This window comes from Trichechus manatus, unplaced genomic scaffold (genome assembly GCF_000243295.1).
Source record: "Trichechus manatus latirostris isolate Lorelei unplaced genomic scaffold, TriManLat1.0 scaffold00042, whole genome shotgun sequence".
In the NCBI taxonomy this organism is placed as follows: domain Eukaryota; kingdom Metazoa; phylum Chordata; class Mammalia; order Sirenia; family Trichechidae; genus Trichechus; species Trichechus manatus.
The window spans coordinates 12,370,428-12,397,054 of record NW_004443978.1 but is presented as its reverse complement, the minus strand read 5'-3'; the positions used below and the strand labels follow the sequence as shown (position 1 = coordinate 12,397,054).

General features: G+C 40.0%; 1 protein-coding gene and 1 long non-coding RNA gene across 9 annotated transcripts in view; both read right to left on the bottom strand.

The window, feature by feature from the left end:
• KIF16B (kinesin family member 16B) overlaps positions 1-26,627 on the bottom strand; it is a 447,597-nt gene that overhangs the window by 327,797 nt on the left and 93,173 nt on the right. The gene's annotated exons all lie outside the window — the stretch shown is intronic.
• LOC111820566 (uncharacterized) lies at positions 9,140-26,440 on the bottom strand. Its single transcript, XR_002824102.1, has 2 exons — positions 24,106-26,440; positions 9,140-21,922 (listed from the first exon to the last, which is right to left on the bottom strand). It is a non-coding gene; the product is annotated as an uncharacterized LOC111820566 (long non-coding RNA).

Below are 26,627 nucleotides of genomic sequence, written 5' to 3'. Positions count from 1 at the left end.
CCACTGTGTCAAACCATCTCATTGAGGGTCTTCCTCTTTTTCGCTGACCCTCTACTTTACCAAGCATGATGTCCTTCTCCAGGGACTGATCCCTTATGATAACATGTCCAAAGTACGTGAGAACACGTCTTGCCATCCTCCCTTCTAAGGAGCATGTACTTCCTCCAAGTCAGATTTGTTTGTTCTTCTGGCAGTCTGTAGTACATTCAATATTCTTTGCCGACACCACAATTCAAAGGTGTCATTTCTTCTTCAGTCTTGCTTATTCACTGTCCAGCTTTTGCATGCATATGAGGCAACTGAAAACACCATGGGTCAGTCAGGTGGACCTTAGTACTCAAGGAGACATCTTTGCTTTTTAACACGTTGAACAGGTCTTTCCCAATGCAGTATGTCATTTGATTTCTTGACTGCTGCTTCCATGGGTGTTGACTGTGGATCCAAGTAAAATGAAATCCTTGATAACCTCAATATTCTCTCCATTAATCATGATGTTGCTTATTGGTCCAGTTGTGAGGATTTGTTTTCTTTATTTTGAGGTGTAATCAGTACTGAAGGCTGCGGTCTTTGATCTTCACCAATAAGTGCTTCAAGTCCTCTTCAGTTTCAGCAAGCAAGGTTGTATCATCTGCATATCACAGACTGTCAATGAGTCTTCTTCTAATCCTGATGCCATTTTCTTCTTCATAGAGTCTAGCTTCTCTGATTATTTGCTCAGCATGCAGACTGAATAAGTATGGTGAATGGATACAACCCAGATGCACCCTTTTCCTGATTTTAAACAATGCAGTATCCCCTTGTTCTATTTGAACAACTGCCTCTTGGTCTACATAGAGGTTCCTCATGAACACAGTTAAGTGTTCTGGAATTCCCATTCTTTGCAATCTTATCTGTAATTTGTTATGATCCACACAGTCAAAAGCCTTTGTATAGTCAATAAAACACAGGTAAACATCTTTCTGGTATTCTCTGCGTTCAGCCATAGCGACCCTATATGACACAGTAGAACTGCCCCATAAGGTTTCCTAGGCTGTAACTACCGGAGCACATCACCAGGTCTTTTCTCCCATGGAGTCGTAATCATACCACAGATTAAGACTAAGCTCTAACCTAGCCAAGGCTGAAGAATGCAGTTCTATATCTTTTCTCATTTAAAACTGCTTAGTGAGTAGACAACTAAATCATTCTTACTTTACTTCTTGCTTGTTTTTCTTTTGCTCTTGAACTTAAGAAATCTGAATGGGAAGCAGAATGATGGAAGCTCCTGAGACTCAAGCTCTTGTCTGTTTTTTGCCATATGCCCAGCATCTAAGACCCTACCTGGCATACTGTGTTGTTGTCAGTAGCTGTCAAGTTGGCTCCGACTCATGGTGACCCCATGTACCACAGAACGAAAACTGTCTGGTACCGTACCATCTTCACAATTGTTGGTATGATTGAGTCCACTGTTGCAGCCACTGTGTACTCTGAATGCCTTCCAACCTAGGGGACTCATCTTTCAGCACTATATCAGGTAATGGTCTGTTGTGATCCATAAGGTTTTCATTGGCTTACTTTCAGAAGTAGATCATCAGGCCATTCTTCCTAATTTGTCTTAGTATGGAAGCTCCATTGAAACTTGTCCACCATGGGTGACCCTGTTGGTATTTGAAATACCAGTGGCATAACTTCCAGCATCATAGTGACACATAAGCCACCACAATACAACAATCTGACAAGTAGTGAGACACACAGCAGGCACACAAAAACGACTTGTTAAGCAGATGGTATATATGATACAAACACAAAGGGCAATGTCTCACCACACATTTCAGAAGCGAAGGGCAGGAAAGTAATAGTGAAGTTTGTTTGGCTTATTTATATTAAAATTATTATGATGAGCCAAAGATGACTAAACACAGACAAGGACTTGAATGAGAACCTACAGGTGAAGATTAATTTCAAAGAAACAAAGAATTGAGATGGTTTCCCTTTCCACTCAAGGGATGTTAACAGAGCATCCTCACTCTGTGTCTCATTCATCCTCCCTCGCCCCTCTCAGCTCTCATATCCACCAATGAGAGAAACAGAAAACAGGAGACAGGAAGAGAAAAACCAAACAGAAAGGAGAATAGAATGACAATGGATTGAGAAGCACACTCTCACGTATTTTTTGAGGGGAGGGAGCAGACCACAAAGACTCCTGGCTGTCTCTCAAACACCAATGTGGTGCCCACTCTGGAACTTTTCCCCTTCCATGAGTTTACAAAATGAAAGAAGTGACGAAAAAAAAAAACCCATAACTCCTGGCTACCACCACTGACTGATCTAACAGGGATCACATTAGAGGGTCCTGGACAGAGCTGGAGAAAAACGCAGAACAAAATTCTAACTCACAAAAAAAGACCAGACTTACTGGCCTGACAGAGACTGGAGAAACCCCGAGAGTATGGCCCCCAGATACCCTTTTAGCTCAGTAATGAAGTCACTCCTGAGGTTCACCCTTCAGCCAAAGATTAGACAGCCCCATAAAACAAAATGAGACTAAAGGGGCACAACAGCCCAGGGACAAGAACTAGATGACAGGAGGTGACAGGAAAGCTAGTAACCAGGAACCCAAGGTCAAGCAGGGAGAGTACTGACATGTCGTGAGGTTGGTAACCAATGTCACAAAACAATATGAGTACTTGTTTAATGAGAAGCTAGTCTGTTCTATAAACCCAGATATGAAGTACTATCTTAAAAAAAAAAAATTGTATACTAGATATTGTGTTTTTAAAAAGCAAAAGGTAAAGCTGTAAATTCACTTTGAGAAAAAAAAACAGTAAGTAAGTTTTAAAAGACTAAAAAAAAAAAAGCCAAAAATTAACAAATGTTTTGTTTGGCTGCTGAGACTGCGGATGATGTATTTTCTTTTTCTCACTTCTCTCATACCCAAGTTTTCTGAGTATGAAATTACTGCAGTAGTTTTTAAAAATCAAGAAAGCCTTAACAACGAAAATACTTGTATATAAAAGAGAGTATTCTTTTATGTATGATTATTAATAACTATTTCCTCAATTTTGTAGCTGAAATGTTAGTATTTTTACTTTATTTAAATTTTCCAATGCATACCTAGCAGTTTGTTACAAAGTTTACTCTTACTAATATCTGACTGTACTGTAACTACAAGTTTTTCTCTGTCAATATACTGAATACAAATTGTATCTTTTCAACTGATCTCTCATGATTAAGAAAAAAAAACACACCTGCAAGTAACTAATCAAGAGTATAGTATATGACACTCTGTATGTCTTGTTGAGTATAATAACATTTACTGTATTTTTAAGAAAGTAATATATACTTAATATAGAAATTTTGAAAACTTCAGATAAACATAAAAAATTACTTTTGGTCCCACTCTCCAGAAGCAACTACTGTTAACATCTGGGATATATCAATAAATACTGAATTAATATATTTAATAAAATATGATGTCTTAAAGCTAGCATCTCATTGCAAATACAGTTTCATATCCTATTTTTCCTTACTATTACATCCTGAGACAATACCTGTATCATTCAATTCAGGTGTAATATTTCACTGAAGAGATGTAATGTAACTTATCTACCTCCCCCCACTATTGACTTTATATCCATTTTATAAATATTTCAGTGTGTTATATATTCATAGACAGATGAAAATTTTCATTCTTTCCACTAAGTAGGATTTTCTAACTCTGACTAACTTTCGAAAAGTTGATGACCGGCTCCATTGTTTTTTTTCAAAAGCCAGGTCACAGCTCCCTGGATGAGAGCAGCAACAAATGTCTTTGCTATCTTCACCTGGCCAACTAGCTGTGAAGATTTCCCCTGCACAGACTGCAAACCTCCCACCCCCACCAAACAGAACAAACACACACACACACACAACTTTGTATTGAAAAGTACTATCAACATAGGCAATAAAGTACTATCAATATTGGCAATATTGGGTAGCATTAATAAAAATCTTGATTTTGAAGCATAAAATAATTAGCCCTAGCCTATATTTTCAATTGTCATTCTGTGAAGACAAAGCCTCTAGGACTAGTAGGTTTGTCTCTGATACTAAGTGGTCCCTTCCAGCAACAGGCATCAGCTCTGCACCATGACCAACATTTTACAAGCACTGAATAAACACTACGGCACAGCTATGCCTCAACTACACAATGACCATGCCCAGGTAGTGTAAAGAGCACAAACCCCTAACATTTTTATACTGGCACAAGAATTTAAACCCCTGCCTCAGGGTGAAATGTTCCTCAGTATTCCTTACAGACCTTACTCAGAAATCCATTTCACAAATTTAATCGCACATAGCTCATACACTTACGTTAGAGAAAGGACTAATTTTTGAATAATGATATACCTCAACAAATAATATTTACTCATAAATACCTTAATAAAAATATGATGACAAAAAAAATTAATCGCAGAACTGTCCACAAGCAAGTCGGGAACTCTTTTAATCCAGCCACTGAAGTCATATCACCCAAAGTGATTATTACACATATTAAAGTCACCACAGGAGAGGAAAGTACACCTAATTTACTATCTATGGCACTTGTAAATGTTCTAAATGAATTCTTACTCATTTTCATTACGATTTTTGTTAATTATATCTTCTTAACATCTGTGATTATACGAACTCTGAAAGTAATAACATTATTTTGCCTAGCTGCTAACTTGCATACAGCTCAAAACATCTAAACAGATATGAATGCAACATTCAAAAATTCCTTGCCTTGCCTAACATTAACATGAACTCAGGTGAGAAAAAGATATTACAACAACCACAGCCACTATCATTTATTGAGCAAATTTTATTTTTCCACGCCAGGGGTCAGCAAACGAATGGCCTGAGTGCCAAACCTAGCCCTCTGCCTGTTTTTATAAATAAAGTTTTATCAGGACACAGCTACGTCCATTTGCCTATATATACTCCGTGTCTGCTTTCCTGCTACAATCCGTGTCTGCTCTCTGCTACGACGACAGATTTCAGTAGTCACGACACAGATCCTATGACCCACAGAACCTAGAATATTTACTATCTGGTCCTTTACAGAAAAAGTTTGCCAACACCATTTCTAGGTACTGTGCTAGGTATGCACTTTGTATAGATGATCTCTTTACATAGATTATTCAAGGAGGTGGAACAATTATTATTCCCACTCTAAGGAGGACGAAAATGGGGTTTATCAAGATTAACTGATCTGACCAAGGTCACAAGAGGTAGAGCCGGGCTTTAAGCCCGAATGCACTGGCTCCAGAGAGGAAACTCTAAACCACTACACTGTAGTGAGTGGGAGCTGGAGGGATAACTCATCCCCAATTGTACATGAACAAAAAGATCTTAACTTCACTGGTACAAAGGTAAAGGGCCTAAACCAATCTCAGGAATGTAGAGACTTCCCACACTCTGGAGAAACATTTCCTGAATTGCATCACTGTCACTGATACCACAGTATGACCAACTTTCCCATGATGGTGTTTGCTCTTGCCACTCTGTGGATCAAGATCGGATCTCTGGGCTCACTGATCACCAGCCCACTGACTCTGCATTCTGCCCTTATCAACCTATTCTATATGCTGTTACCATGTCAATTACCATCTAGTCAATTCCGACTCATAGTGAACCTATAGGACAGAGTAGAACTGCCCCACAGGGTTTCCAAGGACCAGCTGATGGATTTGAACTGCCAACCTCTTTGGTTAGAAGCCATAGCTCTTACCCACTGAGCCACCAGTGCTCCAGTGCTGCTTAAGTCACACCATTGCCCTGGGTTAAACAGACTTTGGTGTGCCAACCTTAGGATCAATCACAGTGAATACCAATGATTGATGAGAAAAAAAACAATATCCAGGTTCTGAGAAATTAAACACATCAATTGTTTTTCTAAATATAACTGTCTTCTAAGACAAAAGTTTTTTTTAACAGAAAACTGTTCACCATTTTAATACTAAAAGACCAAAAGCACACACACACAAAAAAAACCCAAACCCATTGCCATGGAGTCGATTCCAACTCATAGTGGCCCTACAGGACAGAGTAGCACCACCCCACAGGGTTTCCAAGGAGCAGCCGGTGGATTCAAACTGCCTATCTTTTGGTTAGCAGCCATATCACTTAACCACTGCACCACCAGGGCTCCAAAAGACCAAAAGGCAACCTAAAAAGAATAAAAAGGCCTTTTGTTCTAAGGAATCCATTCAGACTACAAGTTTTCTTGAACTCTGAACACCAAAACTGAAAAAGGCAACTGGGTTAGAGCCAAAATGGAATCCTCAGAACACAAGTAAGTTTGAGGCAAGTAGACCTTCTCGCTACACCCATCTTAGAACCACAGAGCACAGTAGTATAGTAAAGGCTCTCACAACTTTCTATGAATAAGCCACTTAATTTTGTTTAACCCAGTTTCCCAAATATATCTGAAGGATTTTTTTTTTCTCTCTCTCTCAAGCAACCTTTCTTATACTAGAGTCAGTCAATAACCATTTCTTTAGTGTCTGCTATGTGTCAAGCGCTGAACTACAGATGGGAATTAGAATTTCAGGGAAAACACATATTAAACACATAATTACAGATGAGATGAACTGACACAGTAGCTGCAACAATGGGCTCAAACAAAGCAAGAATTACAAGGATGGCACAGGACCAGGCAATGTTTCCTTCTGTTGTACACAGGGCCGCTGAGTCGGAACCAACTCAATGGCACCTACCAACAATTAAAGATTATTAAATAAATATCCGTATGCACTGAAAGAGATATAAGGAATCTAGAGAACATACTTTGGGAAATGCTGGGATTGTGGAAAGGATGCCAGACATAGGAATCATAAAATTCTGTTCTGACCTCAACTCTGACACTAACTCCCTATGTAATCCCAAAGATCACTCAAACAAGGAATATACCCTGTGCAAGCCTCTGATTCTCCCTACTATGACATGAAAAGGTTGGATAAGATCAGCTTGAAGGCTCTATCCATTATGAATATTCTGACATTAATTCAATGTGAAGTGGGGGAAAAAGAATAAGAAATTTCAATACACTACTTAGATACCTCGAAAGATACACTGATAGCTAAGAAACTAAACTGCAAAAACGTCTTCGGAATAGACGTCCAGAATTTAAATTAGCTCAGAGTGTTTCTTCTGAGGCAATAATGAAGCAGTAAGAGTTTTAAAGAGGAAAGTAAGGCCCTCCATGATCCGACCCATGCTTTCCCTCCTCCATCCTCCCACCCCCATCCTCCAAGCTTCCTCAATTTCTCTGAGAGTCCCAATTACCCAGGGTGATAGATTCTTCTAAGCTCAGGCCATTAGAAAGCTTTTCTCACCCAACCCAAGACTGCCAACACCAACTTCGTTTTATGGGTAGCCTCAAGATCAACTCTTCTCCAAACCTTCTTGACATCACCACTACCACCTCTCCCAGTAGACCTGACGTGTTGACCAAGGCTTCCTTTGTGTCTCCACCACTAGCCAGTCTTGTCACTTACTAGTAACGAATTTCTTATTCACTCTGGTGCAATTATTTATAACAGAAAGAGTGTCTACACTGTAGGGTTGTTATGAGATTCCAGGAAATTAGTACATGCAAAGTGCTTAGAACAGTGCCTGGCGCACAGCAAGTGCTTGTGGCCAAGACAGCCTTCTGTTTTCCCTTTCTTTCTTACTGTAAAATGGTGATAGTAGTAGCATCAGAACCTGTCTAATTTCAGGGGGGATAATGACAATCAGGATCAGCCAAAGGCTGATTCCCATGAGGCAGAGGTCAGACGTACCTCCACTCTCCAACCTTTTTACCAATTCTGACACCAGCTGTCCCTCCCATGGCACTCTCTACTTCTCTTCTGGGTTCAATAATCCACTGCAATGGCCACACAGAACTCAGAGACCACACTCACAGTTAAGTGGTTTATTAAGGAAGCAACAAGACACAGTTTGGGATCAGGATCAGGAAGCATGTAGGAAAAGTCTCCCTTCTTCAGTGCAGGACAGCTCTCTCAGTTCCTCTTGGCCGTGCAGGTCTCCTCTCAGCTCCCTGAGGACAGCCTTCCTCTCGGCCCCCAGGGAAGAGGCTCCTTTCGGCACCTTAAGGACAGGCTCGTCTTGGCCCTGCCATCTGCCACCACCAACTCTACCGCAGGGCCCCTTCCGGGCCTGTCACAGCGGGCTTTGACACTGGGTCCCTTCTGTACCTCTGTCTGCAGTGTTACAGCCCTTGACCTGCACTACAGCTCTTTTAGGAGATTCCTGGCCTCCTCTGTCTCCCTCCCTCTCTGCTTCTTCTCTCTTCTCTCTTTTCTTCCAACTGCCTCTTCCTGCTGCTTCTCTTTTTCCTTCTGTCTGAAAAACCTCTGTCAGGTTGGCTACATATACACACAACTCCTTGTCAATTTCAAGGTATGGCCTTCCCACCAGGGCCACAGACTGATCAAACCCCTCTCGATAGGCCACAGATACCTCATTTGCATAACAGGCTACAGGCACTTCATTTGCATAGTCTCTTGACCAATCCCTGCAAGGTGCATACCAATCACCGAGCAGGCTTCCGCCCAGGACCACACGAAAAGTATCAAACCACAAGTTGTTTACAGCTTACCCAGGAAATGTCAATCAACCTGGACAAAAGTAACAAACGCTGGGGTAGAAAACTAGGGCAAAGGTAACTCTTTAGGGCTTAGAGGGGAAAATCTCTCAAACTGTTTTTACAAATAACCAGGCAAAAGGCCACATAAAGGAACTCATTTCACCACACTTACAAACAGAAACCCAATTTTGTTAGGGGTTGGCAATGTGCCCAGCTGAAGAAACCAACTTAGAAGGGGCCACGTGGCACAGCTCTGCAATGAGATATAAACCACAGTTATTCAGCAGGGCTTAAAAGATGGGTAAACTCAGCTAATCTACAGCCTTTAACTTTCCTCATTTCCTCTAAGTCTCAGATGTGATGATTTGGCTGCAGAAATCATGAAGGAATTACACAGACCTCGATTCGGCCAGCAGTGAGCCACTAAACCCATGCCACCAGCAGCTTGTCCTTGCAGTTCTCATTCAGTGAGGAAAAACAGACAACCTTAATTGGCTTAAGATACATTTTCTCAAGTTGCTCCAATGCACTGCAGTTAACTCTTTGTTACTATTTATGTCACACCTATAACAATTTATTTCATTTATTTGTTTACAAGTTTGGTTCCCCATCTAGACAAAGTGTCTTATTCATGTTCACACTACATGTCACACCAAGCAGATGCTAAATAAATGTTAAATGGATGAATGAGGCAACAACATGGTCACCATAGTTTGTCTTGATGCCAAACAAATGCTAAATGGATAAAGTGACAATATGGTCACCACAGTTTGTCTTTAATTCTTTTGTAAGAAAAAAAAAAAAATGATCCTAATGATTTCTCATCCTCTTCCCTCCCTAACTGAATATTCTTTATTATTATTTAGCATTTATAAAAGTGCTCATAGCCACAACATGGATGAACTCTAAAAACAGTACACCGAGCAAAATAAGGCAGTCACAACAAAACAAATACTGCATGATCTCACTAATATAGAATAAGCAAATAATATAGAAACCAAAGATTATTAGTGGTTATAGGGTGGGAGGGAGGAGGGAAGGAAAGTTTGTGCTTAGGGGGCACTGAGTTTGTGTTAATGGTAATAGCATAATTTGGAAAAGGATAGAGAGAATAGTTGCATAACTTGAGAAATATAAGCAATGTCACTTAATTGTACATGTAGAAATTGCTGAACTGGCATATTTTTGTTGAGTATATTTTCACCACAATTAAAAAGAAAAAAACCAGGATGACCAGAAGGCAGTGAGATAACATATTTAAGGTGCTGAAAGGGGAGGAAAAAAAGTCAACCAAGAATTGTACATCCAAGAAAACAGTCCTACAAAAATGACAGCAAAATTAAGATATTCCCAGATAATAACAACAGCAGGAGTTTACTGCCAATAGTCTTACCCTGCAATTAAGGGCATAGACAGTAACTCAAAGCCATTTAAAGAAATAAATAATATCAATAAATATTTAACTATACACCTTTGGAAAAAAATGCCCATAAACTGCCTGAAACTAAAGGTATTTATTTAAGAAGCACTTACATAAGAGCATTATGTGGCAGGCCCTGCTTTCAGTGCTTCTACAAGTAACTCACTGAATTCTCAGAACGACCCAGTGAGAGAGGTATGATTATCCTCATTTCACAGATAAGGAAACTGAGGCACAGAAAGGTTTAAAAACTTGCCCAAGTCACATAGCTAGCAACTGGCAGAGGTGAGATTGAACTCTATGCCACTGGATTCCAGAGCTCATGCTCCTACCTGTCACTCTCTGCCACCTCTCAGTTATTAACTGTGGCAGTACTTTCTTTTTCTTATTTCTATATAAAATGAGGAACGAGCTGGGAGGTAATTCAGTCTGAATCTCTGTGATAGTTCTTGGCTCCACAAACCAGCAGAAACCAAGAGAGAGGCCTCTGCATGTACGACGTCGATAGTCGAGGCTACTTTGCTGGAACAGACGTTGTCAAACGTACAATGAATCGTGACAGAAACAGGAAACAAGGAATTACACTGTAATTTTTTAAAGACTTAAAGATGAGGAAAACTCAAGGTAAAAAAAGAAATGACATTACAAGGACAGTTTTTTAAGGGGCAAATATAAGTAAATGTCTGTCTTAGTTATCTAGTGCTCTTGTTTTTAATAGAAACTGCACAAATGGTTGGCTTTAAAAAACAAATTTATTTTCTCACAGTTCCAGAGGGTGAAAGTCTGTATTAGGGTCTTGGCCCTGTTAACTCCTTCCTTACCGGTATCCCCCCACATTCCCTGTTCCTTGGCATGAAGACAACTCTCATTTGGTGTCAGTCTTCCCCTGTGTGTGTGTCTCTGTGTCTATTCCGGTCTTTTTATAACTCAGAAGTGATAAGGTTTAAGATCCACCCTACACTGGTATCTCATTAACTAACAAAAGAAAAACCCTATTTCCAAAGAGGATCACATCTACAGGCACAAGGGCCAGAAATTTAACACATATTTTTAGGGAACACAGTTCAATCCATAACAATGCTAAAGTGAGCTTTCTAGTGGCAAACTAATCAAAATGACCACCTAAGACCCAGATTAAGAAAAACCTTTTAGCTGTAAGGTATAGTCCAGATATTCTGCTCTTGAAACAACTTCAGAAAAACTATAAAAAAATAGTAAGTAAAGAATCTCCAGAAACATGGAAATGTCTTACATCCTTCTGTAACAATTCTCAACTTGGCTGCAAGAAGATACTCCATCTGAAAAATCATTTATACTAAAATGTTCACAATTTATATCTTACATAGATTCAGCATCCAGGAATCAGGACCTAGACCCATGTCCACTTACCAATACCTGTCATGTCCTTTCAAATAACTTCACCACAAAGGATCCTGGAATTAAAAATAGTTATAGGGTGTGTTTTTCCTATCTGCAGCGACATCTAGTGCTCAGAAACTAAAACGCAGCCTAGGGCACAACATTTATTCCAGGATTTGTTCCAATTATTACCTATTAAATGCATATGATAAAACAGGAATTGTATAGCCCTTAATAAATGGTGTTTTCCACAATAAGAATTTCCAATTGCCAACTGTCTTCTAATCCAAAATTAAAAATATCTCATAAGCTTAACCAAATAATTAAGAAAATGCATCTGTTTGGTTGAGGTGAAGAAGTTACTTTGTTCTCCAATTTTTTGTTTGTTTCAAATGCAAATATATATTTATGTCCTAATAGCAGACTTGAATATTAGGAGATTCTGCACACATTAAAAAACTTCCTATTAAATTTAACCAAAAGGCACTCTGGCTTAATACAATAAAAAATACAAGACATTTATTTAAAACCAACTTTCAGAATTGTCTGAAGGAGAATAATTTAAATGCAGATGAAGCGCATTATAGAATGGTTTGCTGATTTAGGTAGACCACAGGTTAAAACTTGCCTGCAATTTTCACATAGAAGTATGGACATACATATTCTGAAGACGCAGGCAGCCATATTCTCCTCATCAAAGTGAAAGCTCATTGTGGTGCTAAGAAGCCAGGTAACAGAATACTATTTTAAAAGAAAAGCAAGGTATAATTAAAGAGCACTGGATTATGAGTGAGCGAACAGTTATCCTAGCCCTGGTTCTACCTCTAGAACTTCTAGACCATGTTGTTTAATTTCTCTGGCTTCAATTTCTTCATTTGTTTAAAAAAAGGGCAGAGGAGGGAGGCAAGGCAAGGAAGAGATAAGCGTAGATACTCTCTTGGGCCCTTTGTCCTACCAACATTCTATGTTCTATGAACAAGATTATCTCTCTAAGTTGTCTTAGAGCATTTTTTGAAATCATTTTAAAAACACACAATGACACAGCACTTTGAGGAAGAAAAAACTAAGACAAGTTATTACTCAGGCAACAAAGGAGATATGATTGAAATCAGTTTGAAGTATACAAAGAGCTCTTTAAGACTCCCGACGTGGATCAAGACACATTAAATTGCATCCACTGTGACCCTGCACCTTCTAAACCAGTAAGTGCTGTTGAAAGTCTTTTAATAAAGATCTTCAGAAATCATTTAATATAAATGGGTTTTATTGCTAAACAAAGGTATTCATAAATATTCTGGTTAAGTGAGGTTTTGTCACCAGAATAAGTTTATGTCATTGTCTAGGTTACAGAGAATGTTTATTGAAAAGGTTTTCTCAGGTGAATAAAGAGCTCTAAGTAATTTAAAACGTGCATGAAGTTTTCCACTGTAATTATGATTACTATCTCCTCACCTTGCAGAAAGAACCCCAACCTGGCTTTAAAAAAAAAGCGCAATAGCTTGGAGTCAACAGCTAAAAAGAGAGAAAAGGGGGTAGGGGACCAGCAGAATATGTAGTCCAGTAAATTCAACGAAGAAGAAAGAGAGGAAATGAGGTAAGTTGAACCCAAATACCCGCCACATTTGGAATGACTCCCCATCACTGCACTGGTAAGCCCTGGGTACCTCAGAAGCCCTCCTTGAGCATTTGTCAAAAGCCGGTGACTAAGTGAGTAACAGCTCTCTGAGATGGCTGGGTGGCCAGTTAATGCATAAACAGTTAAGGGAGCTGGAGAGGGCTGGAGGCGAGCCCAGTGACCGAGGATGTGCAACATATCCTAGGGACAGCATATTTGATGACAAGGCCTGAAGCGAAGTCATACGGAAAATGATGCTAATTAAAAATAATGGAAGGTTTTTTTCCTTCATTCCATCAGGAAAGTCAAAATAGAACTGCAATGTGATACCATCAGATACCCACCAGAATGGCTGAAATAAAAAAGTATTTTAAAAAATAGCAAATATCGCTGAGGACAGGGAACTGGGCCTCTCATACATGGTAGGTGAGGGTGTGAAATGGTACAACCACTTTGGAAAATAACTCAACGAGTGGAATGAATAAATAAATGGTGACATATTCACATTATGGAATAATATGCAACAATGAGAATAAATACAACCACGTGCAAAAACATAGACGGAGCTCACCAACATAGTGTTGGAAAAATGAATCCAGTTACAAAGAAATACATTCTGTGTGATTCCATGTATATAAAGTTCAAAAACAGGAAAAGCAAAGCTATGCTTTTCAACATCAGGCTAGACATGTCCCTTGGAGGGAGGAGTGGTAACTCGTGGAGGGATAGCAGGGGCAGACTTCAGAGGTCCTGGTAATGTTCTGTTTTTTCACCTGGGTTCTGAATATATGGGTGTGTTCAGTTTGTGAAAATCCATTAGGATTTTATACATGCAATTTATGTAATCTTCTGTATGTATGAAATACCTTAATGGCCAAAGTGAGACAAGGTTCAGAGGGCACATTTAAAAAGGAAGAGTGGTCCAAAACAAAGGCCCAGGAGCAAGGGACAAAAACACCTGCTCTAATGATGACAGACCCCGGAAGACAGAAAAAGGTGGCGGGGTCCCATACCCAAGACAAGGACCAACAGGGACAATTCCATGTAGTCTCCTAAGGAAGCACCCAAGTCCTTCTCAGATATAAGGAATCCTTACAGCTCACCTATATCAGCCCTCTCCATTCATGACTGAAAACAGAGACCAAGCGAGAGAGGGTATACCTTGTCACACAACTAGTTAGTGATACGGTGAAGTGTGAAAGCCAGATCACCGCAGTTAATTACACTTAAATAATTATAAAACAGTCAAGACATTTCAAAAGAATGAATTACATGACCACCCAGAATGTATCAGAACTCAAGCAAGGCCAGGGCTAATTATTTCAAGACACTTGAAATGAGATAAGCAATTAAAAGGTGATGAGATGCATACAACACCATAGAGAGAAGAAGAGGATCAGAAAGAGAAGGAAAGGGAACGCAATCTTAGAGAAATTTAGGGCACGACACAGTGCAGATGAAATACGGAAAACTATCACTATGCCTCTACATTCCTTTTCTTCATACGCAGCACTCAAAATAATAATCCTTTGCACGTCTGGACCATTTTTCCTTGCCGAAGAGCACGTTTTAGATCTCTCTTTTATAAACAACCATCACTGTAGTAAAGGGCAATACAACAATTACATAAAAACAAGCCTCATATGAAATAAAATATTATCCATAAAGGTAGAAAAGAACACATGGCTGGCTGGATTTTTTTTTTTTTTTAAATCTGAAGATGCACAGAGAAATCATTAATATAAGAACAAATGCTAATACACATTTAAAATACATGATACCCAGGGAAATAACCATGACTCTTTGCTTAAGAAAAAGACCAGAAGCAAGTCAAGGCAATGCAACCTTGGTGGGAAAATCGCTTATTATTAAAGAGAGAATTACAAAACACAAAAGGAAGCGAGAGCCATTTCAGGGAAAGCAAATCTTGTCTCGACATTTACGGAGATAACAGAGCAGATGGGGCTCAAGCAGTGGTCATTATCTATTTTGGTTTTTAAAACACTGATGAACAAAAAATTCACTGCAAATACAGGATCACTTCTGAAGACTACCTTTTCGTATCAGTCACTACATGAAAAAGCACAAAAAAGGCAAGAGTCAGAGAAAGACAAAACAAACCCAATGCATTTGAACATGGAAAAAAGTAGAAATGATACAGCAATTAACGAGAGGTCAGTTTCAAACAATAAGAATTAGCATAGTGGGAGTCACAACCCAGATCTCAAGACAAAGTCAAATTCTCACCTCCCCTACACCTTCCTTAACCCTGTGCCCTCTGGGCCTCAGTTTCCTTATCTACAAAATGCAAAAATGGAAAAAATAATAATACCACCCTCATAAGGCTACTGAACGAAATAAACAAGTTAATATATATGACATGGAATTGCACTGTGCATATGTGGCTACTGAGCACTTGAAATACGGCTAGTGCAATGGAAAACTGATTTTTTAATATTATTTAATTTACTGGTTTAAATTTAAAAACTGATACTCAAACTACTGAAAAACTAAGTATGTTTGGAACATATTTGGTATAGTAATCTACTTTTTCAACTGTAAATTTTATGAAATAAAAATACAGATCAAGTATCTGTGCAAATTTAGCATATGAATTGAGATGTACTGTAAATGTAAAATTCATACATTTTCAAACACTTATTATTAAAAAAAACTACAAAATATCTCTAATAATTTTTATATTATTATATGTTGAAATGATAGGTTAAATATAATGTATTATTAAAATTCATTTCAGCTACTCCTTTTACTTTTTTAATGTGGCTATCAGAAAATTTTAAATTGCCTATGTGGCTTGGACTACATTAGACAGTGCTGACTTACAGAACAATGGCTGCGGGGGGGAATAGGAAGAGTGTAATAAATATTACCTACTACTATTATCGCTATTATACTATCAACATTAATTGCTGCATGCAAGGCAATTTTGGAGGTTCAAAAACCATTAAAACATATCTCTACCTTCTGGATTTCAGTCTAGCAAAGGCAAATCAGACATAACAGTTTTATAGGACATAAATTATTAATATCTAACTATGAAAAAAGAGAACTTCAAAAAAAAACAAGAAGTATATAATAAACTCATTGAAAACTTTTGGAACTGCCATTATAAGAATCAAAAGAAATCAGAATAAATTTGTGTCAGTCACCCAATTAGATTAGACCCAAGTGAAAAGAGAAAATAAACTCACATCAGGAACCTACACAGAACGAAGGCAAATGTATTCTGTTTGTGATTGCAGTTTTGCTCCTGCTGGGCCCAGGTAGGATCCACTGAGGCATGGGGTCTTGCCCTGTTCCTCTGCCCCAGCCCTTGCTGGGAAACAGCTGCACAGGGGCTGGGGCTTGTTTGGATCAGAGATACTACGATTGGTCATAAAGACTAGGCGGACATGTACTGGAGAAATACGGTCCAGGGCCAAAGCCGCATCAGGAAGAGAGAGCAAGAAGCCCTGTGTACACATATACCCAACAATACAGGTTCAACAATGTTCACAGAAGCACTCCTCATAATAACCAAAAACTGGAGATAATAACCCAACAGAGATAAGCAACAGGAGAATGGATAAAATGAGTGCACCATAATCACATGTTGCAATACCATACAGCAATAAAGAAGAACAAACCACACACTTCACAAAAGAAAACCAAAAGCAAACCCACTACCGTGGCACTGATTCCAACGCATGGCCACCACATGTGTTTCAGAATGGAACTGCTCTACAGAGTTTTGTTGGCTGTAATTTTTACAGAACCAGATCATCAGGCCCACAGCATTGCTGGGTAGGTTCAATCTGCCAACCTTTAGGTTAGCTGCCAATCACGAACGACCTGCACCAACAGGCAAGACGTACAAACAAGACATACTGCATAATTTCATTTGTATGAAGCTCAAGATCTGCATTAATAGACGTTAGCATGGTGGACAAGGGGACAGGAAATGTTCCATATTTTGATCTGGATATGGGTTCTGTGGATGTACATATACGTAAAAATTCATGAGTGTACACTTCAGATTTGCATACTTTATGCACATTAAACCTCATCTAAAACAATTATAAACTTTTTTTTTCTTTTTTATAAAGGTCCTGTGAACAAATCAGCCCATTTAATTAAAAAATGAATCTGTTCGGCTGAAATTTATTTCAAATGACATTATCCGATGCTTCCAAATACTCGCATGAGTATACAATTTGGGGACATTGCAGGAAGTCACCGTGTCATTTTATTCTATGCACCTACAACAAATGCAGAGATGGGCTTAAGAGGCAATCTTCCACATGCTTAACGGCAGTGGTTCGCAAACTCTTGTGAGGCTCAGGGCGCTTGTTTAAAAATAGAGATTTCAGACTACCACTCCCAACAATTCTCCTCCCGAGAGTCTGCATGAGGACCTAGGAAACTCTTTTAAAAATAGGTCCCCAAGTGATTCTGAGTAGAAGCCACTTCTGCAGGGAAAATCAGCTTCCTATGATAAGGACCCTGGTGGCATAGTGGTTAAGTGCTGGGCTGTGAACCAAAAGGTCAGCAGTTCCAATCCACCAGCCCCTCCTTGGAAACCCTATGGGTAGTTCTACTGTCCTACAGGGTCGCTACGAGCTGGAACCAACCTGATGGCACTTAACAACAACATAACATGGAGAGGAATTAATATTTGTTTTGGATGCAAAACTGGACTTACCAACAGCAAGCTCTGATGCTTGATTCAGTCAAATCTGCTAGGATTGCCAGTATAATATAATTTTTACTTTAATGGCAACGGCAATAAATGCTTAAATGCATTAACACATGGTGCACTGGCTCTAGAGAGAAAAACCATCCTCAGTAATGTCTGTGTTGTTAGATTCTTTCAAGAAAAAATCAGAGCTATTTGGAGCTAAGTCCTCTCATCTACATGACAGAAACAACTTGCTCAGTAAGCCTGTTTTTAGCTGAGAAAGCTGGCACTATAAAGTAATATATGCTAGAAATTTATAGCCACCCCGCCCCCTGCAAGTAACAGAATTTCCTGGTAATAAATATCCACATGTAACTTAGGCCCATATTTCTTTCTCAGTAGATGCCCACTTGCTAATTATACTGTTTTGCAAACGCATACTTCTTAAAACCATCACTTCTGCTAAGAGATTGGAAGCTCTGCTGCCTGGAGTTAGGAGAAACTGCTGTCAACCTTAAATAATGCAAAGGCAGAATCAACCAGGATGGGACGGAAAAGTAATCTACCAACACCTGCTGTTGCCTGACAGATGGAGGGCAATGCCAACTTGCCACTAGTAAATACTGTTGCTAGGTAGGCTGGGGTGGAAAACATCAAGCTATAGGGATCAACCGAAAATTACACCAAATTCAAAATTATCTATGAAAAGCTGGAGAAGAGAATGCAGCCACATTTACAGCTCACTTTAAATCATGAAATCAATATAAAGGAGAAAAGAAAAATTCATGTAAGTGCATGAAATTCATTATATTCCATCTTTCAATTCTAACACCAGAAAAGAGAGGTTTCTCCTGTAATGGTGTGTTCACACCACAGAACAGATTATTCAGCTGGTCCTTTCGTGTACTTCCAGCTGAATATAGGATTTCTGAGTGAAAAAGAAAGTACTCTGAAATATTTTCTCTTAAGAAATAAAAGAATGTTTCAACTAATTTGCATCTCCTGTTGACCTGGAACATATCTTACACGACAGAGAAGTGGCCAGGCACTATGTCTGTGGCGGAAAACGTGGATGGTGTCACCAAGATGCACCCACTCCTCCCACCTCCAGTGCAGGGCAGCTTGTGCTTGAATGGGCTTGGCCTCACCCAAGATGCAGAAGTGGGCTCTGATTCATCTCAGCCAATCATGGCAACCCACTTTCTTATCAAAACAATTGATTTAAGATAGCACAGGCCTAAGACAGTCACCACAAGGTATTTCCCTGGCCCCAGGGATAGGTTTAGAAATGCACCAATCAGTGTGCAAAGCTCAGAATTTGGCCGAGGACTCTGAAATCCAGACTTCTTGCATTTGGATGGTGTAGTGGGTAGATATATAGCTGGACCTGCTGGTCTCATTTTGCCATTGTGAGAGCAGACCACAAAAGATGAAACTGATACACCGAAATGGCAGAACCAAGAATAGTACCACAGCTAGAGCCCTGATCAAACCAAGCCTGAAGCCCACCCTAGCCCCAGAACATTACTGTTCTGTGAGCTAATAAACCCTTTACCATTTAAGCCAGTTTGGAATTGAGGTCATGTGGTATTTGTATAATACTATATACTTTATAAAGTTTCCACATACATCATTTCTTTTCTGTGCAACTGGGAAGACAAGTGTTATCAGCATCTCCATTTTACATTTAAGAGGATGGATTTAGAGAAAATGAAATTAATAAGAAAAATGGATAACATTACTATAATGCTTACAAAGCCGACTATGTGCTAGCCAGTGTACTAAACGTTTCCCATGTGTTCACTCTTCATTTTGTATTATTATCATCTGCATCTTACAGCGACGTTCTGAGAAACAGAAAACTCCACAAGACCAGGGTCGGAAGAATGATAAATGATGACTCCAGAATAAAGCACAATCAAAAATCACTAGTGCAGGCAGGCCAAGAATCAGCTCCTTGCCCCCACGCGCTGTTATTCCACCACAGCCCACTCCGCTGCAAACTCACAACTCTGAGAATTCATCCACAATGAGTTAGAGATACTCCTGGGTGACATGAACAATAAACTTATCTGTACCACAAAACGGCTCCTTTTTAAGCTTCTTTGCCAACTAAACCAAGTTCCTACAATTTAGCAGCACATCTGGTGAGTTCAGGTATACATAAAGCATACTTCCAAATGGCCAGGCCATCTCTTCCTCCCTGTGACGATAAATATGCAGCAAGAGCTGTCAGCGCACATGCCTCACTGCAAAGATCAGAAGGAAAATCCTTTATGCATTTAAAATAATTTACTGCATGCTACCAACATTTAACAGGACATATATGACTTATTTCTGAACCTTTTGCTCCAGAAACGTTATTCAAAAGTAACAACCAACATATACTCGGAATACCTTTATTTATGAGCAGTTCCTTCAAGATAAAAACTGCCGTGGAAAATACGGTAGGCTTGGCACTATTAACATCCAAGCTGGTCTGTGAATAGCTCAGCTCAGCCTCTGACCCTACCAAGTTCTTCAGTCGACTTCCAGTGTTCCAGCGCTGACAGTCATCTCCCCTATTGATTATCACATCCCAGTTTCAGAGAACAATGAACTTCGTTTATTACTCTGCCTTTCATCTTTTTTAAAAAAAAAAAAAAAAAAAGTTGTAAGCGCAGAACTTTAGAAAAGGGAGCACACACAGTTTGAGAGAAATGAACAGCCAGAGTCTAATGAGCAGTTGACAAATTAACAACTGCATGCTATATAAAGTGCAGTCACATCTTTTTTCTCTTGCTGTAAGATCAAGAGCAAGTCAGTGGAGATAGTATGTGTGAATGCACTAAAAAAAAAAGAAAGGGCTTTGCACGCAGGGGTGTTGACAGTGGCTTTCGTTCAAGCCTACACATGAAGTCATCCGCGTTAGTCTGCACTGTATTATTACCATCTGCATCTTACAGTGAGGGTCTGAGAAACAGAAAAGTCCATGAGACCAAGGTCAGAAGAATGATAAATGGTGGCTCCAGAATAGTGCACAGGCAAAGGTGTTAGTTCAGCAGGCCAAGAACCAACTCCTCGCAGAACAGTGCACAGGAGGCAAACAAGTTCTTCTAATGCCCGCTTTCTCAAATCATCTTTATCACAATCCCCCGACCCAAATCCTCTCTCCTTTGAACACTCTCTCCTCTGGAGAGGCTGTAACACATACTGCAAGTCACTGAGGCTGATTCGGAAGGGAAAGGAGCAAGGAGAACAGAAAGAGATGCTTGGGGTAGATCTTTTTGAAAAAATGGCAAGAATTATTCCTCTCCTTGTACTTGTAACTATACCTTTGGGTAATCCCCTCACACCTGACTCTGGGTTTAACCACATGATTACCTTTTCCAACTGGACATTAGCAAATGAAATGCAAGTGAAGGCTTGAAAAATGTTTGCACATGGCGACTTGTCCTCTTTCGCTGTTCTTGGGACCTTGAACCGCCAAATGAGCCTGAGCTGACCTGATGGAGGACGAGAGGCACAGGCCAAGCACCCGTTGAGTGAGTGAGGCTATCCGGGACCATCCAACCCCCTGGCATGAGTGAGAGCAATAGAAATCTGCCGAGCCAGCCTGGACCACAAACCAAGGGAAATAATAAGAGTTTGTTTAAAACACTAGGTTTTGGGGCAGTTTGTTATGTAGCAAAATTTCTTGGACTTGTCTTAGAACTTCTCAGAAACAGGAGAACAAAATGTAGTTCAACAATTACTCACTGAGCACTTCCTAGCTATAAAGCACTAGGACACAACACACTAGGATTATGAGAGATACACAGACAAGTGAAGCAGGTCCCCTGACCTCCAGGAGTTTACAATCTAATAGCAGGCACAACAAGCATAGACACAGTGCAATAGAAAGGAATCAAACATCATTCCCTCCCATCTCACAGAATGCCATTACATGAAGGAAGTCACTCCTCCAGACAACTTCTCCTATAACATACAGCCATTCGTTCAGTGTTCAGGCCTATGCAGCAGTGAACAAAACAGATGGAAACCGTGTCCTCACGGAGCTTACAGCCTAATGGATATAAATGTATATAATGCTATGTCTTAGGGGATTTTCAAGAGCTTTATGTATATGAATTCATTCAGCATGAATGGCCTTCTTTAAATATAAATTTACTTACTAGAATACTGGAACTGAAAAAGAAAGATGTCTATTTTTCATAATCTGAGGCCTCAAATGCCGAGTCTGGAAGCTGAGCTATATTGTTTAATCAAAGGCTTGTTCTGTTAGAAATCAGAGAGAGAGAGAAGAATGAAAAAAGAAAACAGATTTTATGGGAGCTTTACAAAAAATGTGCAATTTTATGAAAAAGTCTTCTAGCACTAGAATGCAATTTCCCCGAGAGCAGAAATTTTTTTGCTTTGCTCACTGGGCACACCTGATGCCTAGAACTCTGTCTATTCCACAGTATGCTCTCAATAAACATGTGTTTAATGAATGAGTGGATGGATGGACGGATGGATAAATGGATGACATAAACTGAGGCAAAACGGGCAGCCAGGATATTAAAGGGAAGATATTTCCAAATTCCTAATAATGCTGGGAACTTCTTTATCAGCACAGACAGCCACCCTCGTTTATTAGAATGTAAGCATGCCCAAAGGATGGTCATCATCTTTTATGCTTTGTTTGCCAAAAAGCTGCTGAAAGTTTAAAATTAAAATTTTTGTAAGTTATAAAAACACAATTCACAAGAAAGTAACTTAGATCTTAAGAGCACATCCTGCATGTGCACAACACTAAATAAGCAAGTACTGAGCTGGACTCATTCTCTTTTCTACAATGGAAACCAAGGAGAAAGAGCACTGACTCAAAACTGCCACGGTGGCCACTCTCTGCTTGGATGGATGCGAGGAAATTCAATGTATCGTCTTCACGTAGCCGAATGAGTTCTGGAGACAATACTTCATATATTTAAAACTGCTGTAACTAAGTATGAACAAAACGTGTGACTATCTGCCATCAGAATTTTGAGCCAACAAATGTCCAGACAGCTCTTGATAATGAAGTTGGTGACCTATGGTTGAAAAGGATGTTTCCCTTAATCCAAATTTTGGGCGAATCAACGTTCATAAAGTTCTATCCTACACCTACCCCCAGACTCAATTCTTGCACCAAGAAGAGGTTAAGATTAACTGCATCTAAAGGAATCAGAGGCCACAAAAAATGCCGTCTCTTCCATCTTTTGTTTGTAGGTTTTCTATAAACTAAACAGAGGATTCAGTGCCTCAGGCATCAGGAATCCAGAAGACCACAGGAAACTTGTTCCACAAACCTGACCCGCCACAAGCCTGCTGAGCAACAGCCCTCGTTATTAGTCCTGCTCCCAAATCCATTACACTCTCTAACAGGCATCTTCTCCAAGAAATGGAAAACTACAGACAGCTGGAAAAAAATCTCTTATAGTTTGCCATAATCTTCCAAAGACAAAAGTTCAGCTAATTGATTCTATCATAAAACAAAAATGTTGTTGTTGTTATTAGGTGCTGTCGAGTCCGTTCTGTCTCACAGCAAACGAATGTACAATAGAACGAAACACTGCCCGGTCCTGCGCCATTCTTACAATTGTTGCCACGCTTGAGCCCATTGCTGCAGCCCGTGTCAATCCATCTTGTTGAGGATCTTCCTCTTTTTCGCTGACCCTCTACTTTACCAAGCATGATGTCCTTCTCCAGGGACTGATCCCTCCTGACAACATGTCCAGACTATCTGAGACGTAGTCTCGCCATCCTTGCTTCTAAAGAGCATTCTGGTTGTACTTCTTCCAAGACAGATTTGTTCATTCTTTTCGCAGTCCACAGTATATCTAATATTCTTCATCAATGCCACAATTCAAAAAGCGTCAATTCTTCTTCAGTCTTCCTTATTCATTGTCCAGCTTTAGCATGCACATGAGGCGATTGAAAACATCATGGCTTGGGTCAGGCGCACCTTAATCCTCAAGGTGACATCTTTGCTTTTCAACACTTTAAAGAGGACTTGTGTGGCCGAAACAAAATAACAAAAAAATAAGTTGGTTGGAAGCATGCTTCCCTATGAAAATTTAAACTCAGAAAATCTTAAACCAGGAAAAGATTTCAATTTCATTTTAGTATAATTTATTACTCAAAAACTCTGAAAGAGTAAAAAATTATCTTCAAATGTGTTATCCACCCTTGCCATCGCCTTGTAGTATCCTGCTTCCTCTATTCCACCACAGAGTAGAAGAAGGATACTATAAGCCAAAGGAATACTAAGACACCAAACTTCAGTCGTTTGCATTAGGATCCCACCATCACATGGATTCTAATATGTTCCATCTTCCAAATTCAATTCAACAAATACTATTGTTCACTACTTATGTATAACATATATCAAAATTCCATATAATGAAAGGCTGGAAAGAAAAAAAAAAACTTTAATTCACCTCACACTCTTACAAATAACTTGTAATTTCCAAAGAAGAGCCTCTTCTGTTGCAGCTTCTGGGTATGAGTAGCCTCCTCCCCCCACGCCACCCCCATGTCAGGCCATTGTCAGGAGTCCTGTGGAAGGCAATGAAAACGCAAAACCAAGTCAGACACTAACAGAATCAAAAGACGTGCTTTTCAAAAGGAAGAGATCCAATTTATTAAAAAATAAGAAGAACCTATGCTGGAGGGCTTCAACCAGAGGCATGCTATGGGCTGCAAGCCCCACCCTGCAGTTCTGCTCAGGACAGACGCTGCACAAAGCCCGCTCTCCTTCTGTCACACCATCTGCCAGATAGTTGTGAGTTTTATGCTGGAGTCCAAACTGTTGGTGATCTGTTTTGAAGCACAGAGCTCAAGGAGTTATTTGGAAGTCAGATAATGTACCTTTGAGCATTTTTTTAAATCATTTACAAAAGGATGGAACAGAAAAACCAAAACGTGCACAAAGCAGACAAACTGAAAAGAGTATAAGGATTGAGGTGGGGAGAAAAGAAAGTAGGAGTGGAGAAAGAAGGTCGGGATTCCTCCTGTTAAAGGGTCACTTGAAAAACTCCAACAGCAACAAAACATACGAGGTTTGCAAAAAGCCAAGGCAAAAGGTACATGGGAGTAGAATTAAGCACTCAGTTTATAAGACACTTTAAACACTAAGCATAATACTGCAGCAAAAGGGAAACCAATAGTAAAGGCCTCAAGAATCCACTGATCCCAAGGCTTGGAGAAGCTGGAATGATCACACCGTTATCTTCTAAGTCCCTAAAGAGTCATCACATTTTAAGAAAAACCCAGCAAGGATGAAAAACACATTGGGGTAGCATTCTAAGAGAAGACTAGAAAGAGAAAAACAATATGTTAACACACCAGATTCTGAGAAGCCTTCATACAAATCAAGAGATTGGGATGTGGAGCATACAGTCTGGTGTTAGACAAGGTCTAACAACATAACAGAAACCGCACCAGTATTGAAATCCGAGGGACTTTAGGATACAGAATTGGTTACTCAGCTGAAGCCATCTGGGACAGTGAGGCCACCCACAAACTGGCAACAGCAGGGAGCCAGTGCCACCCCTTGGCTGGAGGGGCAAAAAGGAAAAGGAAGTGATTCAGGAGCCAGAGCTGTGTCACCAGGCAGTACTACAGCCACAACGGATCAGAGAAGATATACCTGGGGCCACGCAGAAGACACACCTGCCACTGGAGATGCTACACGGGGCCCAGGGAAGAGGTGGGGGAACAGCAGTGGGCGGGGGGTCCCTCTCCAACCTCCCACCAGCGAGTCTCATAGCTGCCTGAGAAAGGGCAGCCCATAGGAGTCAGACATGGAAATGAAAAGATTCGAGTTCCGCAGATCAAAGCCCATGGCTCCATCTACTATCACCATGAGCATTGCCGTAAAGAGGCAGTGCCTTTTCATCAATGCCTGTGTTTACCCAGGAGCCTTTCACTCTCCCTCCACCCACATTCAACAGGTCCTTGGGTTTCCCTCATCCAGGGCAAAAGGAGTCACTGCCTAGAGGCAATAAGAGGGAACAAAGTTAATCCTTGGCTTTTGAGCATCTAAGGGCTCAGGACCTGGTGATTTCCCGGGCAATTTAAGGGGCTTTGGAGCAAAATGCTAATTTTAAGGGACCTCTACTTACACACAGACTTTAGACTCCAATCCCTGCATGAAAGGGGGTTCCTCTATATTCCCAAAGCCACTCCTCATGACGTATGCTGAAAAACTAATCTCAAGTCTCAGCTGACACACAGGAAATACACACTCACAGAACAGTTAGCTTAACAACAACAAAGATCATGCTGAACATTAAGATGATTGTTTCTACTCCTTTCACTAGTCCCCTCTTCAAACAATACCCACCAATCTCCTCTGAAATGACTGTCAAAAAAGTTGGGCACAAAAAGTCAACAAGGTATCACTGTGTCAATAAACACTAAATCGGTCCTGATGTTTACCTTCGATCCCCTCCATGTTTTAACTCTCTTCAATCTTCTCTCCAAAGGTCTCTCCTTCAATGTCTAGAATTTAGGGCTTGGAAGGGATGACAAGAAACCAGCAGAGGAAACAACAGCATCCTTATGACGAAGACAATCATGGAAATTTAATGCTTCACTGGGTTTGTCTCTACAAAATGTGCAGATCCAGTATGAGAGCAAGATCCCAGAATTTAAAAATTGATATTTTAAGGTGGTGTCATGGATTGAATTATGTCCCCAAAAAAATGTGTGTATCAATTTGGCTGGGCCATGATTCCCAGTATTGTATGACTGTGTACCATTTTGTAATCTGGTGTGATTTCCTTATGTGTTGTAAACTCCATCACTATGATCTAGTACAATGGATTAGTGGCAGTTATACTGATGAGGTTTACAAGATTAGTGTCTTAATCCAATCTCTTCTGAGATATAAAAGAGAGAAGCGAGCAGAGACACATGGGAACCTCATACCACCAAGAAAGCAGTGCTTGGAGCAGAG